Source organism: Colletes latitarsis, chromosome 12 (assembly GCF_051014445.1).
Source record: "Colletes latitarsis isolate SP2378_abdomen chromosome 12, iyColLati1, whole genome shotgun sequence".
Taxonomy (NCBI): domain Eukaryota; kingdom Metazoa; phylum Arthropoda; class Insecta; order Hymenoptera; family Colletidae; genus Colletes; species Colletes latitarsis.
Window position 1 is genome coordinate 14802712 of NC_135145.1, and position 15982 is coordinate 14818693.

The 15982-nt window shown below is 40.3% G+C and overlaps 1 pseudogene; it reads right to left on the reverse strand.

Moving 5' to 3' along the window:
• Nucleotides 1–1146: 1146 nt before the first annotated feature.
• LOC143349087 (uncharacterized) lies at nt 1147–13936 on the reverse strand (annotated as a pseudogene).
• Between the last annotated feature and the right edge of the window lie 2046 nt (nt 13937–15982).

Sequence of the window (15982 nt, forward strand, 5' to 3'; positions counted from 1 at the left end):
TCTCATGCCGGTGATACGAGATCGAATTTCAACTGTGTTGAGAGCAAGAAGGGGAAAGGCTTACATTTCCTTTCCTTCTCGAATCCTCGAAGCTATACGAAGCGCCAGGACTCTTATAAAAGGTGTTTATGCATTATTGCGTTTAAATGGAGGGGCAGTTTCCTTTGGGCACCGGCCTGCCGTCTGATAATAGAGTCGTGCCCACATAACCGACCTGAAGTTTGCTCACATAAATGACTAGAGGTATCCCCACCAATTCTAAGAAGCCAAGCGACTTCGAACATCGAGCGTGTCGAATGCAAATTGACGCCGGTCGTTATCGATACATTGTATATTTGTATATGCTTCCGGGTGCAAGCTATTGTATCTTACTCGCACTTATCCTCCTTCCTTATCTCTGTTGAATTCTGAGAACTAACCATACCCACATAAATGACCGAAGTCGGTCCCGAGCTTGGTCATTTATGTAGGCATTACTGTACTGGATTGCCTTTTTCAATCCCTCCCATAGTCAATTCACATGTATTTACGCATACACTACTGCTGTCTGCCCATCAATATTAATTCGAAGAGGACACTAAAATCACCTCCGAATTTTGCAAATCTACTCCTATACCTCGTCTGTGGTTCAGCCACATATTTTTAAACATTGGAATTTTTATTGGAACACCCCCTAGGATTATGCCATTAGATGAAAAAAGTGTGGCACATCAAAACTGAAAATTTTTTATTTTCGTAATTCGTTTTTCTCCGTTTTAATTTACAGTTTTTATAGTTTTGTATATCGCTGAATTCGTCTTTTTGTGCTGTATAAAAATATAGACAAAAAATATATCATTGCATTTAAAAAAAAAAACAAGGACTGAAATTTCAAAAATTGACTTCGAAAAAAATTTTTTCTTTGAGGGTTACATTTCATTCATTAAATTTTTGTTCGAACAATTTTGTTATATATTCACAAATAACGATGACATGTATAGAATTTACATATTTCTATTTAAACGGTCTATTTATAGAAGAAAATATAACATAAAAAAAGCAATTCTGAAGCATTGAAGTAATATCTAAGAGAGTACAAAATGAAATTATTGTTATTGTGTTAAAATATCTTTCATTAAAGTATGTTTTATCACATTAGGCAATTGTTTACGGTGTTTTGAAATTATTTACTATGTAAAATTGTTTTTTTGCCTCATTTTTGGATAATAATTAATTGTATTCTTTCATAAGTTTAATTTTACGTTCAGCAGTGTCATCATAATTGTCATCATCTTCCCACGTGTCAGGATCTTTTCTTAAAAATCCAGCTGACATGGAAATTCCTTCAAAAAATCATGTTGCCTCGTGGAAAACAAAATGGTCCAGTCCTTTGTCAATATAATTTTGTATATCTTCAGTACCAATTTTTAGTCTTTGGCCAGAGTCATCTATAGCATCGTTGATCCATCGCCTCCAGCGTTCATAACTTACTGTCCTTTTCCACTTTGTTATCGGAAAAAGATAATGTTAATGCTTCCGATGTGAAGTACCAAAAGTGGTTGAAACATTTCTTTATTTCTACCTTGCTTACTTCTTCACCAATCTCATGAAACGCATGAGGTTCTGCAACGAATTCCAAATCTTGGCGTAAAACTACCATCGTCGCTGAACTTTTAATCCATATTTTTAAATACACTTTGGCGAGAAAGAAACAAATATATCTAATTCCACTTTCTTCTTTATCACTTAAATTAAATTGTTCCTTGAATGAATACATTTTCAAGCAATACAAAGCTTTCGCCATCCATCGAGCGTGATAAAAATCTCCTGGAGCTCGAAAACTTATATTTTTTAGTTGAGTTCCATCTATGAAAATAATAACAAGATCAAGAATTTCTTTATAATTCTCTCGTGGCTGTTGCTCATTTTCTAGAATATTTGTTGAAAATTGGATCATTTCTTGAACTACTGTAGTTTTAATTGTTTGGTGGACATATTCATTTTCAATTCCGGGTACAAATCTGAATTTATCAATTTTTGGTTATGTTTCTTGAAACTTGTTGTATAACGGACCAGTGGGAGCCAAAGATTTTGATAGTTTTTCGTTAAATACATTCTGTAGAATAATCTCATATATACGACACCTACAGGGTAAATATAAGATATCCCTGTTTAATTTTTGTTCAAATAGAACGCAAGTTCCTTGGAAACGTCCAGTGTCTGTTGGAGTATGTAGTGTCACAGCAAAGTGCTTGAACTTTGTTGCACCATTCATCTAATGAGTCATATATCGCAGAGGCTTGATCATTCCCACTGTTACGTAGAATGATGGGAATCCACAACAACCGTATGACACCTCTAGAAGTGATAATTATTGGTAATCTTTTGACTTTTCCTGCTGCATGTAAAGCTGGTGAAAGTATTCCGTCCCAATGTCTCGTAATCGCATCAAACCCGCAGTCATTGATTGTTGTATTACATTTTCATATTATGAATGTACTATATGATCCATTATATTTTCATATTTCATTTCACTGCATATTCCTTTTTTAGTTTCACGGCTATTCATTTCATGCGGTATATTCCATTACATTGATTCTATATCTTATAATGATTGAAATAGAAACACTAAATATTTTCGTTATTTAGAAACATATAAAAAAATGATATAGGTAAAACTTGTCCTATTTAACGAAGAAAATATAATGTGAGAAAGTATATTTTTTTCTCGCAATTAATTTTTGAAATTTTACAGTCGTAATTTATAAGAAACGAAAAATTCAAAATTCTGTTTTTATATCCTTATAAAAGTGTAAAAAGACGAATTCAGAGGAGTATTAAAATGTATGACAGCGATACATGGAGATTTAATGGAGAAAAACGGGTTACAAAAATAAAGAATTTTCGCAATTCCTGGGGTTGTTTCGAAAAAAATTTTTCATTAAATATAACTAAGGTCCACTCTATTCCCGGCCAGGCATTTATCTTTCCTACCTATGTAGGCATATATGTATGTAGAAGCAAAACAGCAGAATGAAAACAAATTTTGAAAATTTTTTGTGCAGAAATACACGTTTGAAGGCCCCCTGATCACATTTTAACTATTAAAAAATAAGAAATTTTGTCTTACTACGCTTATGAATGTGCGTGTATATATCTATATTATTGATACGATTGAGTCTGAACAACTTCATGATTTTCAATGTAATTTTACATTTACGTCTTATATCCTGATTTCAAGATCCAATTAGAATTTAATTAGCCCGTCGATTATGATTAGTATGCCCTCATAGTTTTTTAGTTATTTCGCTAGATATACCTTATTTATACAAAATGTAGGGAAATTTCTAAAATACTCTTAGAACATTTATATGTAAATATGGACCATTGTTATATAGTTAAAACTTGAAAAAATGAGGAATAAAAAAAAGTAGTAAAATCTAAAAAGAGACTTGAACTTACGGTCGAAAAACTTTCTAGCGGTTCCGCAGTTGGAAAATTTATCCCGTATACTGTCTTGCAGTCAAAACAGTTGTCGGGTACCATAAAACCACACAATATTACACTCGATTATCGGCGCACTTAGTAGCAGACATATGAACGTAGGGGAGTCCTTTAATAAAGTAGATAACGGAATAAACATTCTTTCCGAATTTTACACGAAAAAACCATGAGACTTCTTAATACGAGTATTTTGCTCACTTTATTATTCGTATTTGGGGATAACAAATTTTTTTAGAACAAAATAGTAAGAAATGTAGGAGTTTAATAATGAAATGTATAGGCTCTTTTGTAAAACAGATCCGGATGGCTGACATCATAGCGACTGTCCTGCTCATCTCAAACAAAGAAATCAAAACGTATTCTAGTAAGTGAAGATACAATTACTATAATTTTTTAACCACTGACAGCTTTTTGAATTTGAAGTATCAATTTTTCCTCATTTTTTTCATCTTTGAGATTTAGAACGAATAGAATTACACATCAGATATTCATGGGGTCTTCTACTATAAAACGCGTATTTTCAATGTTTTCTTTGGTATTTTTCTTGCATCCACGTATCGCATATATATTTATTACTCCTTCAGTAATATTCACAAATCTTTACAACGAGAAACAGTAAAAAGTAGTAGGAGTACAGAGCCTCGTATTCAATCGTGAATCGAAAAAGTGTTCTAATTGCTTCCATAAGTCCAGCAGTTCTGTTTGTCTAAATCAAGAAAACGCAAAAGGTGCTTAAGGGGCCTTTCTACTTTGTGGGTTCAAAACAATTGAATTTTTTTTGCATTTTCTTTTAGTATGTAGTCTCGAAAATATATCAACCAAATATTAAATTGGAATTTGGAAAACTAACGAAGTTATAGCCTGCTGAAATGTACCACGCGCAGATATAACAACTGGACGTGTGTTAATTATGTTAAAAACTATTTAAAATCGCATTCGCCCAGAACATTAAATTCTCGCTGCGCGACAAGCGAAAAATGACTAATAAAACTTGTCAATTGACTTTCCCTGCTATTTCCCTCGTTCGGACCCCGGTTAGAACCCTTAAACTCTAACAAACGGTCCTTCGAGTCAGATTCAGGTTCAAAGAACAGGAAAGATTTGCAAGTACGTTCACGTAAGTCGCTGCTTACGGAACAAATTAACGTCGAGTAGATTATAAAATCCTTGAATCAGAGATCAGCATGTCTGTAGCCAAGGATGAAGGTTGAAGCGAGTTCGAAGGCGATCTCGACGATCTGATCACCTGGTTCGACATGATGTCAAGGTCGATCTCTTATTTAAAGAAACGTGGCCGAGCTCAATACACTGAGCTCCTCAGGACAATGCTCGCCACCGTGTTCAAACAATACAAGGAAGCCGTTGAGCAGTACTTGTCGATTCGAAGGAAATATGCCCCTGCGAAACGCAACACTTGCGACTTCCTCGCAAAAGGTGGCGTAGACAATAAGGAGACCGAATATATGGAATTCCAGGCGTACGTTACCACGGAGCTGACCAGACTGGCCGCTGAATCAAAAGCGGCACCCACGTCGGTCAGCCCCCATGACGTCGCTATCGAACTTCCAAAACAACGGCTCCCCAAGTTCGGAGGTGACCCACGTAAATGGAGACATTTCGCGGATATGTTCACCTCCGGCATAATAAATAATCCGAGGCTGGCAGATGTGCATCGATTGCAATATCTGAACGCCTGTCTGGAGGATAAAGCGTTGGCAGCGATCGCGCATCTCGAAGTTACCGATGAGAATTTTGAAGTGGCGTTGAAAACCTTGAAAGAACAATTCGGGTTACTACGTATCGTGACCGCCAAACTGCTCAATCAATTAACAAATTTGAAAACGATAAAAAGAGATGATCTGGATAGACTAAACCAGATTGTCGTTTTCAAGCAGGTCCTTGCGGCATTCGAAAAGCAGGGCACAATTTTACAGCAGCGAAATTGGCTGCTGGCCCATAGTATTCGAAGCCATTTGGAAAGGCCTCTTAAAGCGGAGTGGGAAAGGTCGCAGCATCTCTCCCCGGACTATCTTTTGCATGTCGAGTTGATCGAGTTCCTGGAAGGGCATGCAAGGGCTCTAACTATGTTAGATGATGGTCCGAGTAAGTCTGCAATCGAACACCCACCGAAACATAAACTACGGAGTCACAACTCCGTTCTAGAAAGTCCAGCTGAAAAAATTGTGACCTGCGGATTCTGCGGCCTCGAGCACAGAATCACCAAATGTGGTGCAATCCGTAACTTGACGCCGAAGCGCCGCTATCAGTTCATAAAAGATAGCCAGCGGTGCATTCTCTGCCTGTCACCTCAGCATGGAAGCGCGCGTTGTCCTTCCGAGGAGGGGTGCCCGAAATGCAATGGCAGACATCATTCTCTGTTGCATTTTGAGACCTTTCGGAGCGAAACCGAAAGTCGTAAATCTGCGACAACGGTTTCATTAGACAAACGCCCGAAAAAGCGGTCTACGGCTCCATCGAACCGGCCACAGCATGCCGAACGAGCAGCTCGTACCACGACGTCACAGGCAACGACGTCACAGGCAACGACGTCACAGCCCGGTACGTCACATTGTACCGCGCTCGGTGCAGACGTACCGAAGGCTGTGCTGTTAGCCACGGCGAACGTACGCGTGTACGGAGAAAACGGTGCGTCGCGAATCGTGCGCACACTGATCGATCAGGGCTCAGAGTCGTCTTTCATCTCCACGAATTTGACAAATGACCTCAAATTCTTGCGGAGGAAATCCCCAGCCACAGTAACGGGCTTGGGGGGCGGCCGAACCCAATAAATTAAATACAGCGTGCAAATGCATTTGGGAACGGTACAAGATACCGCGTCGATAGTCAAGACGAGAGCGTATATCGTACAAAAAATTACGAGCTACGTCTCGCCCTTGGCAAGTGCACTCAAATGCGACACGCTGAGGAATTTGCCGCTTGCAGATCCCGATCCAGCTTCCGGTCAACCAATTGAAGTGTTGATCGGTGCGGAACCTGTACGCGCAAATTATTCGACCAGGTTTCCGTCGAATAAGCAGTACGGGTCCAGTCGCCCAAGAAACTGCATTTGGCTGGATTCTTTACGGCCCAACAAATGCTAAGGGCAATAAAAACAAAACATTGCGGACGTTACACTGTAACGTCCTCGAATCGCTGGACACGGCGATTCGCAAGTTTTGGTAAGTCAAAGAACTCCCTTCGATCTCGGAACGCACCAAGGCGGAGGAGGAGTGTGAAACGCACTTCCAAAAAACCGTCGCTCGAGATGCCACAGGACGGTTTGTCGTCCGATTGCCTTTTTCTCACCCGAGACCGGACGAAGCGTTAGGAAACTCCTATCGAATCGCTCTCTCCGCCCTTGGGAGGTTGAGGAAAAAATTGGACACAGACCAGACCCTCGTAAGAGAATATACTACGTTTCTCGAGGAATATGAGGAGCTGGGTCATATGACTCGCATAGAGTCTATTGACGAGACGAGACTCTATATTCCACACCGAGCGGTCACACACACCGAAAGTGCAACGACTAAATTAAGAGTCGCATTTAACGTGACAAGCCGAACTACCGGCAGTCGTTCGTTAATTGACATCCTACGCGTAGGTTCAAAATTGCAGAACGACATCACGTCAGTTTTGACCCGATGGCGTCTGTATGAATACGTGTTGGTGGCCGACATAGAGAAAATGTTCCGACAAATTCTCGTCGCCCCGCAGGATCGTCGTTTTCAAAGCATCCTATGGCGCGCACCCGAAAACGAACAGCTCAGTGCGTTCGAATTAAATACCGTAACTTACGGTACGTCGTGTGCACCGTACTTGTCGATGCGAACCCTTCTTGAGCTGAAAAATCAGGACAGGCACAGATACCCCCTTGCCGCCCCGATATTCGAGCAGGACATTTACGTAGACGACGTTTTTATGGGAGCACCCGATACGTCCTTGTTGGAGAAAATTCGTAACCAAGTTTGCGAGCTCCTACAAAGAGGTGGGTTTAAGCTGCGAAAATGGGCAGGAAATTCGCCATTATTATTGCGAAATATCCCCCAAAGCGCTCACTGCCACGCCGTCGACCTTATCTTATTCGATGATAGCGAATTAAGGATATTAGGTTTACGCTGGATACCATCCGGCGATTATTTTTATTTCAATCTGCAACGGTTTCAGCCGTCTGCCTTGCCGATGACAAAACGAAATTTGTTTTCGGAGATTGCTAAGTTGTTCGATCCGCTCGGCTGGTTATCACCAGTCGTGATTCGCGCGAAGATTTTGATGCAATCCCAATGGCTGGAGAAACTCCAGTGGGACGATCAAATCTCAGCAAATACGCTCAATACGTGGAATACGTTTTGCGTGGATTGGAGCAGCTTAAACAAGTTTAAAAAACACCCAGATGGATTAATTATGGAGCCGACACAATTTCCGTGGAAATTCATGGATTTTGAGACGCTTCGCTCGCGACCTTCTCAGCGGTCACTTATTTAGGAGTGACAGCAATGAGCAATGTCACGTCCTCGACATTGATAATGGCAAAAACGCGAGTGGCTCCGATTAAAACGCAGTTAATTCTTGTATTGGAATTGATCGACGCCGTGCTGCTCGCCGAACTCGTTACGCACGTGGAAAAGTCACTTTCATTGAAGGTCGACCGAATAATCTGCTGGACAGATTCCACGATCGCATTGACATGGTTGAGATAGCACGCCTCCACATGGAAGGTTTTAATCGCCAACCGTGTGTCAAAGGTCCAAACGTTACTTCCGAATGCTGAATGGAGACACGTTCCCACCCGCTTCAATCCCGCGGATCTGAATTCGCGCGGAACGGAAGCTGCAAAACTCCTTCAATCTAAGCTGTGGATTTCAGGACCAAATTGACTAACGGAATCGAAAGATTGTTGGCCGAAAACGCCTTCGTCCATCGAGACCGAAGAAGGGAAGCGGAAAGTGCACCTCCACGTAGCAATTCCGGAGAAAGAATGGGAATTTGTATTTCGATTCTCGACCTGGAATAAACTACTTCGCGTAACCGGATACTGTCTCCGACTGAGGGGACCGATGCAAGGTGAGCGAAGGTCGCATGATGCGAATATCGTTGAGGCGTCTGAGATGCAGCTCGAAAGCGAAAGAATTGTCCGCTACATCCAGCGCACGCATTTTGCAAAGGAGTACCGGTGTTTGAAAAATCACCGAAAAATCCCAGCAAAATCAACGTTGAAAAGTCTGAACCCTTTTCTCGATGACAAAGATGTCTTGAGAGTCGGAGGCAGACTGGAAAATACAGCACTGTCATGAGAAATCAAGCATCCCATAATTTTGCCGAAACTTCACGTTTCTACGATGATAATTCTGCAGTGCCACATTGATACGTTGCACGGGGGATTGCAGTTGACCATGTATACGGTGCGACAAAAATTTTGGATTCTCGGCTGTCGAAATGCAGCGCAAACGGTAATCCACGGATGCATGCGATGCGTTAGATGGAAGGCAAAAACCTCCACGCAAATCATGCAGGATTTAATACCTGAGCGTTGCCACGAGGCGAGAGCATTTTCGAACTGCGGAGTGGATTATGCAGGACCTTTTCGTGTCCGCGCCTCCGCCGGTCGAGAAAAACCGCCCACAAAGCGTACATAGTAGTTTTCGTCTGTTACGCGACACAGGCCATCCACATCGAACTCGTCCACGATTATACGACGAGTGCCTTTTTGGCAGCGTTAGATCGATTCATTGCACGAAGGAGAGTTCCGTCCTGTATTTTCAGTGACAATGGAACGAACTTTGTCGGGGCAGATCGAGAATTACGTGAAAATTTCAAAGCAGTGTACAACACGCCGGAAATGCGTAATAAATGCAGTCAAAAAGGAATTAAATGGAAATTTAACTCACCGAGTGCACCGCACTTCGGTGGCATGCAAGAGGCCGGTGTGAAATCGGTGAAATTTCACCTGAAGCGGACTCTGGACGAATTCACTCCCACAAGCGAAGAGTTACAGACATTGCTTTGTAAAATCGAAGCAAGTTTAAACTCGCAACCGATTGCCGCTTTGAGTGATAGCCCGGACGATTACGCGCCGCTCACACCAGGACATCTCTTAGTCGGAAGTCCGTTGAACGCGCTTACGACGCAATCAGTGGAAATTGAAAAACTGCCCCGTTTGACACGTTGGAGGGCAATACAAAAATTGGGTAATTATTTACTTTAGTGATTCCTCGCCGATTTCGTTGACCTTGAAGTATGTTGTCAAGGTCACTGTTATGAATACTTTTTCTTTATAGATGTTACCGCCGCTCGCCCTTTGTTTTCGAGATATTTGCAAAAATAATTTTATGTCCGAATTAGCCTCTGGTTGCGTTGGAGATAAAATATTGTACTATTATTATTGTTACTATTATTATTATTATCGTTATTATTAACAGAAATTAGAAAAATGTCTGCCATTATATCAAAAAATGCAGGTATTCTTGTATTGAAATCATATTGTCGTCGAAACAAAAACTCAGCTATGTAACCGACATAATGCTCTTTCCGGGTCCCATATCGTGGAATATTCGCTCTTGTTTCACGGCAACAACGTTCGATGTTCAATCATAATATTTACATCATATTAACTTGGTACATACCAATATTCAAATACCAGTACACAAATAATGTATACTGTGTCAAGCTAATATCGGATAATATTAATAAAGAAAATTGAAATAAAAAATTAATGCGTGGCCGGTCGCCTTACGGCGGCCGGTATAAAATAAACTAACCCAAACCTAATTCATTATATTAGTTACTAGGTAGAATAGTTAGGTTTGGGTTAGGTCTGGGTTAACTTTTTTTATACTACGGCTACTCGAATCGAGTTTTTAAGCACACCCGTTATACGCATCCATTGCCGGTCGCCTCGTAGTATCTATAGAAACAATTAACAATCGGCGATTCAACGCTTACACACACGCTGCTACAGTCACGTACGTATAGACACAATGAATTGTAGTAGCAGCGGTCTTTTTGACGAAAAATCTCGGAAACTAAGACCGAGCGGCGGTAACATGTATAAAGAAAAAATCTTCATAACAGTGACCTTGACAACATATTTCAAGGACATCGAAATCGGTGAGGAATTGCTAAAGTAAATAATTACCAAAAATTTCACCAACAAATCTGGAGGCATTGGACACGTGATTATCTCACGCACCTCCAGAATCGTTATAAGTGGCATACAGCCCAAAAAATATTAAAACTAAACGACTTAGTTTTAGTGCAAAACCCTCTCCTCCCCCCGAATCAATGGGAAATGGGACGAGTAGAGGAGGTATTCACCGGCAGGGATGGAAATGCACGTGTTGTTAAAAAACGCACGGCAAAATTCATTTTTATGCGGCCTATTAAGCGATTGTGTAAGCTGCTTGTGGAAGAAACCGAGTCAGCGACGGTTAGCGACGCCGACAAGGTCACGTAAAAATTATAACATCCAACGGCCGAAAGTGAACGAAAGGTGAGAAACGATCATTTCTAGACATAAACGGTGTTGATTCTCACCTGACCGTTGTCACCAAAGGTTTAAATGGATTAGTGGGGGTTACGAATCCACCAATCTGAGTTGGATTATTGGTAAGGCGCATCGAGTAATCCGAGCGCCTTCGATTCATAACGGAATACGCGGAGCCGAAAATCGCTCAGTTGAATTTAAGCAACGATGAGCGATACAACTTCAAAGGGCCTAGCCGGGTAAGCATGGGGAGGCGGCCCCCACCACCAATACTACTTGTTTAAATATCGCGTTAATTCGACGTATTTTCGAGTAAAATAAAATTCGTCACCCGATATTGTTTTTTCGGCGTACGTAAGACCAGAGGTACCTCGGTCGTCGTGTCCGCTACGCGAAAACAGTACGGGATAGAAAAACAGCCGCTCTCGGGTTTTTTCGAGACCTCACGCGATCGACCACGTAACGCTCAATTTCGAAACGAAAGTTTCGACGCGCGTGTCTAGAGAAGGTATGACAATTTTGTATTAGACAAAGACGGACTCAAAAAACGTCTACAGTGCCGCTCTACGGAGGTTTCACCCTTCGAGCGAACATTTTGACTGTCCGTACTCGTCCGACACTCTTAATCTGGAACCGGCAGGGAGCACATGGGCATACGACCCCGCTTCTCGGACATTCCATTGTTCTCGAATAGTTATGAGTCACTCGAACTTTTCGAATAAATTCTAAACGTGGAATAGGAAGGACTCCATACGAGAACGGATTGTAAAAATAATCCTTTACCGTGACTCCTTCCGTAACCCGTTTCCAATTTAAATTAAAAAATCGCAAACGAGGAAAGGAATCGAATACGAGGACGGATTGTGAATCAATCCCTTCCCGTGATTCCTTTCGCAACTCGCTATAATTCGATATAGATCAGGTCGGGTTTCGACCAGATCAAAGCGACTGTAAAATTTTGCGAATTATAATCCGAAATTTCCATTCAGCGGTGGCTATAGTCCACGTCAGTCTGAAATCAGACACGTATCGCTGCAATGAGAGGTCGTGTCCGAGGTTTCGAATTTGAATCTCGAACCTCTCGACTGTCGAACGGTTCAAACCGACCCTTAGGAGCCTTCGTGGCGTGCATACCCTGGGTGGTCTTGCCGTCCTCCAGTCGGTGTTATGGACAATCTTTGAGTTCCGGCATCCGGCGACCAGCTAGAGCGCAGTTCACTCATCGCCAGTGTGTACGGACACTGTGCGTAGAACCGCTCAGTATAGCGCCGTGGTGTACGCACTATAATTATCAGTCGCTGCATGCGCTGTAAAGGTGCTGCACCACACAGTGCCCGTACGCATTACGAGGACGGTAGACGACCGAGGAGCAGGCAAATAGTTGGAGCCTTACAACCTCCCTCTGTTAACTTCTGCGACAGTCGAAAATCAGCAGTCGGGAAAATCGGGATCGTTTCTCGTCTTCCAAATCTGCAATCAAACGTTTCCTGGTTTAAAGGGAACGTTCACACATACAGTCCCCTAGCTTAGCTGCGTAACGCGGCGGCCGAGTTCCCCGCTCTTGAGTGCGACAAGCACAACCAAGAGCGCGTGAACCTTAGAACGAGACGGACAACGTGACTCACGTTACTCGGTATTTACGCATAGTCTCGTCTCTTTTGTTTCAGGATAGAGCGACGCGAATCGCCAAAGGAGACGGCCCATCGGCGGGGTTTTTTCTGGCCACACGCCGGCCAGACGTCCAGACGGTTAAAATTAAGAGTCTGTGTTTGTGTTTGTCCTGAAAAATTGAAAATAAACGGCTTCGTCGCATCATCGACGAAGCGAAAATAAATTCAACGTGCAATTACTACTTTTCCAACGTCCTTTCCCTTGTGATCCGGACCTCCGTTAGACGAGGCGTTCAATTAAAATATTTGAACCCTCCCTATTCTAACACTACTATTTATGTATTCCAAATATTACTGATTACCTAGAAGTCAACTGTGTAATGTTTCAGGTCCCTAACCCTCCTCCTAAGGGAGATATGGGGATAACAACCCTAAGCATTAACACTTTTTTTCTCGGAAACGGGCTATGATATTTGGACAAATTCAAATGAAAATAATAGATATTTATTAGCTCTTCTACATATATTTTTTTCAAAATTGTAAGTTAATTACAAGGGGTGGAAAAAAATTAATTTAATTTTTGAGGGTGGTGTTTATGAACAACCCCTTGAGTGACAATCACCAAAAAAATTAAGAATAATGCTCTATCATCGAATTATTTTATATTAAATTTTCAGTACTGTCAAATGGGTGGAACATGGTCAAATAATTTAAAAAGCATTTTAGTGTTATGAGGAAGAAGTCTTTATTCAATTTTCGTCGCTATTTTACTCAATAACTGGTATTGTTTGTGTCGATTCGAATATGTTTATTAATATTTCCGATGGTTTGATAATTTTTGACTTCTATCGCGCATGCGACAAATAATAAATAATTGCGGCTACGTGGGAACAGCAGCCTACTGTTCTGTTGCCATTCGCACAATCGCATGTATATCGTGTTATTGCCGTGTAGCTAATGGAATTTGGCACGTATTCTATATAACACTTATACTTTTTTCTATTAATGTGCCGTGAGCGCACCTTTATCCTAATAATGGTTTCATTTTTCATCAAATACTCAACGTTTAAAGAATTTTCATTATTTAGCAGTTCTGCAAGATAACACACTGCTTGCGAAAACTGGTACGTGCCTGTAAATAGTATTCAACAGTTTAGTATTTATTACTCATTAATTTCGCAAGATAGCATACTGTTTGAAACAATTAGTACGTACCTGTAAATAATATCTGTAGGTCTTTTTCAGATAATTGTGGGAAATCCATAATAGAGCTGGCAGCCATTGATATGAAAGGTTTTTTGCGTCGACTTAATTTTTCTGTTTCTATCAGCTGTTGCAAGGTGTTATTTTCAGTCCGACGCATTTTCATATAGTCAATGATTAAATCTGTAATCTCTGGATTTGATTCAAATCTTTTTCCAAACATATTATGCAAGAAAGAAGCTATCCGGCATATTGATCTTAAACTTGGTAGGAGTTTGTTGTCCATTTTGTGGTGCAATAAGCGGTACTTTTGGACAATGGCACCATGCACTGCTTCGACCACCCACCTTATTTTAGTAACGAATCGTGACTCATTGGCCTCTTCAGTCGTTAATTGTAGTCGGTTACCTTTACACGCCGGCATCAAGACATTATAACCTTGTCCTTCCAAATATTTTGCTACGTCTCGAAAGCCACAATCGACAATGCAAAAGTCACCCGGTCGCAAAAGTGTTTTCAATCCGGTTGGATCTTCTAATAATATTTTCAATATTGTAGCGTCATTCATATTTCCGTTAAACGGGCCTGCTGTATCGATAATGTAGCCATTTGTTGTGCAAATAGTGAACGGTTTGCACAAAGACGTCTTTTTTTGGCCGGAGCAAAATTTTCTTTGGTATTCATTATTCTTACTTTTTTCGTGCCGGACATATGTTTCATCAAATATTACAGCTAGTGCTGATTATTCCAAATTAAAAAGTTTTCTTGCAACGTAGACAGTTTCATTCATTAGTTCATCCCTCGTTTTTGAATGAATACCAAAACGACTTGGTAAAATATCTTTTTCAAATGCAGTAATTATTTGATGAAAGTATTCCGACACTAGCTGTTCACGTTCTAAACCAAACGTACTTTGGATTACAACATTAGAGGCACCGCTTCTTAATTTAAATAAAAATATAATTAGGGCCTGCAGCACAGTTCGCGATTCACTATTACGCATGCTAATTAACATATTTCCTAGTTTCTTAATGTTTTCCCAGTTAAATCCAGTAAATGTTAATAATTGCTCTTTATTCAAAGAGAAGTCTGCTGTTTTATGAAGTAGCGACGAGTCAACATTTATCGATAGTTGCTCCAAAAATAAGGAAACATCTGATATTTCTATTAAACTAGATGCGGAATGAATGCGTAGTAACTGCAGATCATCGATGTAAAATTGGTTTCTAATTATATGCGTGGAACAGCACCGATTACCTTTCGGTATATAAATTCTTCGTTGGGTAAATGCTTGAAGGCGTGCATTTAACGGTATCACAACAAAAGTTTAGTACATGCCTGACACAAAATACAATTAGGAATTGTTGTTGGCCCGCAAACAAAATTGTTTGCTCAGCGCATAGATAGAAAGCGAATTATCACAGCTGAAGAACAGGCTTCTACGTCATTTCAACAACGAAAATTGACCAAGAAAGAATACTCAAGCACCCTCCATGAGTTTTATGAAGAAACCGAAGGATTCATGTACAGACCTGGAATTGCCGATTAAAGGTAAATGCTTTTTTAATTCAATTTTTCATCATGTAAAACTTCAAACGCGTTTTTCTCAAAGCATCATTTTTTAAACTTGTGGGATAAATATCTCCAAAAATAATTCATCAATTTGAGTGAAACTTTTCTTATATTATAGAGAATACTTTTGAGCCGGCAGTGAACCTCTAATATCTTGAGTTTTTTTAAATTTAGTAACTTTGAAAGAATGTAGAATTGTGAAAAAAATTTTTTCCACTTTTAAAGGTTCACTGCTTCGGAAATTTCATGCAGTTTAAGAATACGTACGACTTTTTTGTTCTGATGTACACTCGAGAAGCTAGAACGCCCGTATTGCAACAAAAATTTCTCGAGAATTACGACCAAATATGGCTTACTCTCTTTGAATGTTTACATAAAATAAAAAATTTTATAATTTTTTACATCTATAAAGGATGCATAATAAAATGGCAAAATTACAGATCGCTTAGTTTGTTTAGTTTGTCTTGTTTAGCTTGTTACAAAAAAAATCTTAAAGAATGACCTTTTTCAAGCACTCTAGACTGGAACTTCCCTTTTAAAAAATGACGCCAAAATCGGATTCTTCGGGTCAAAAAACATCTAATATTAACCCACTTGTAATAAATAACGTATAACTAATAAAGATATGAATTTT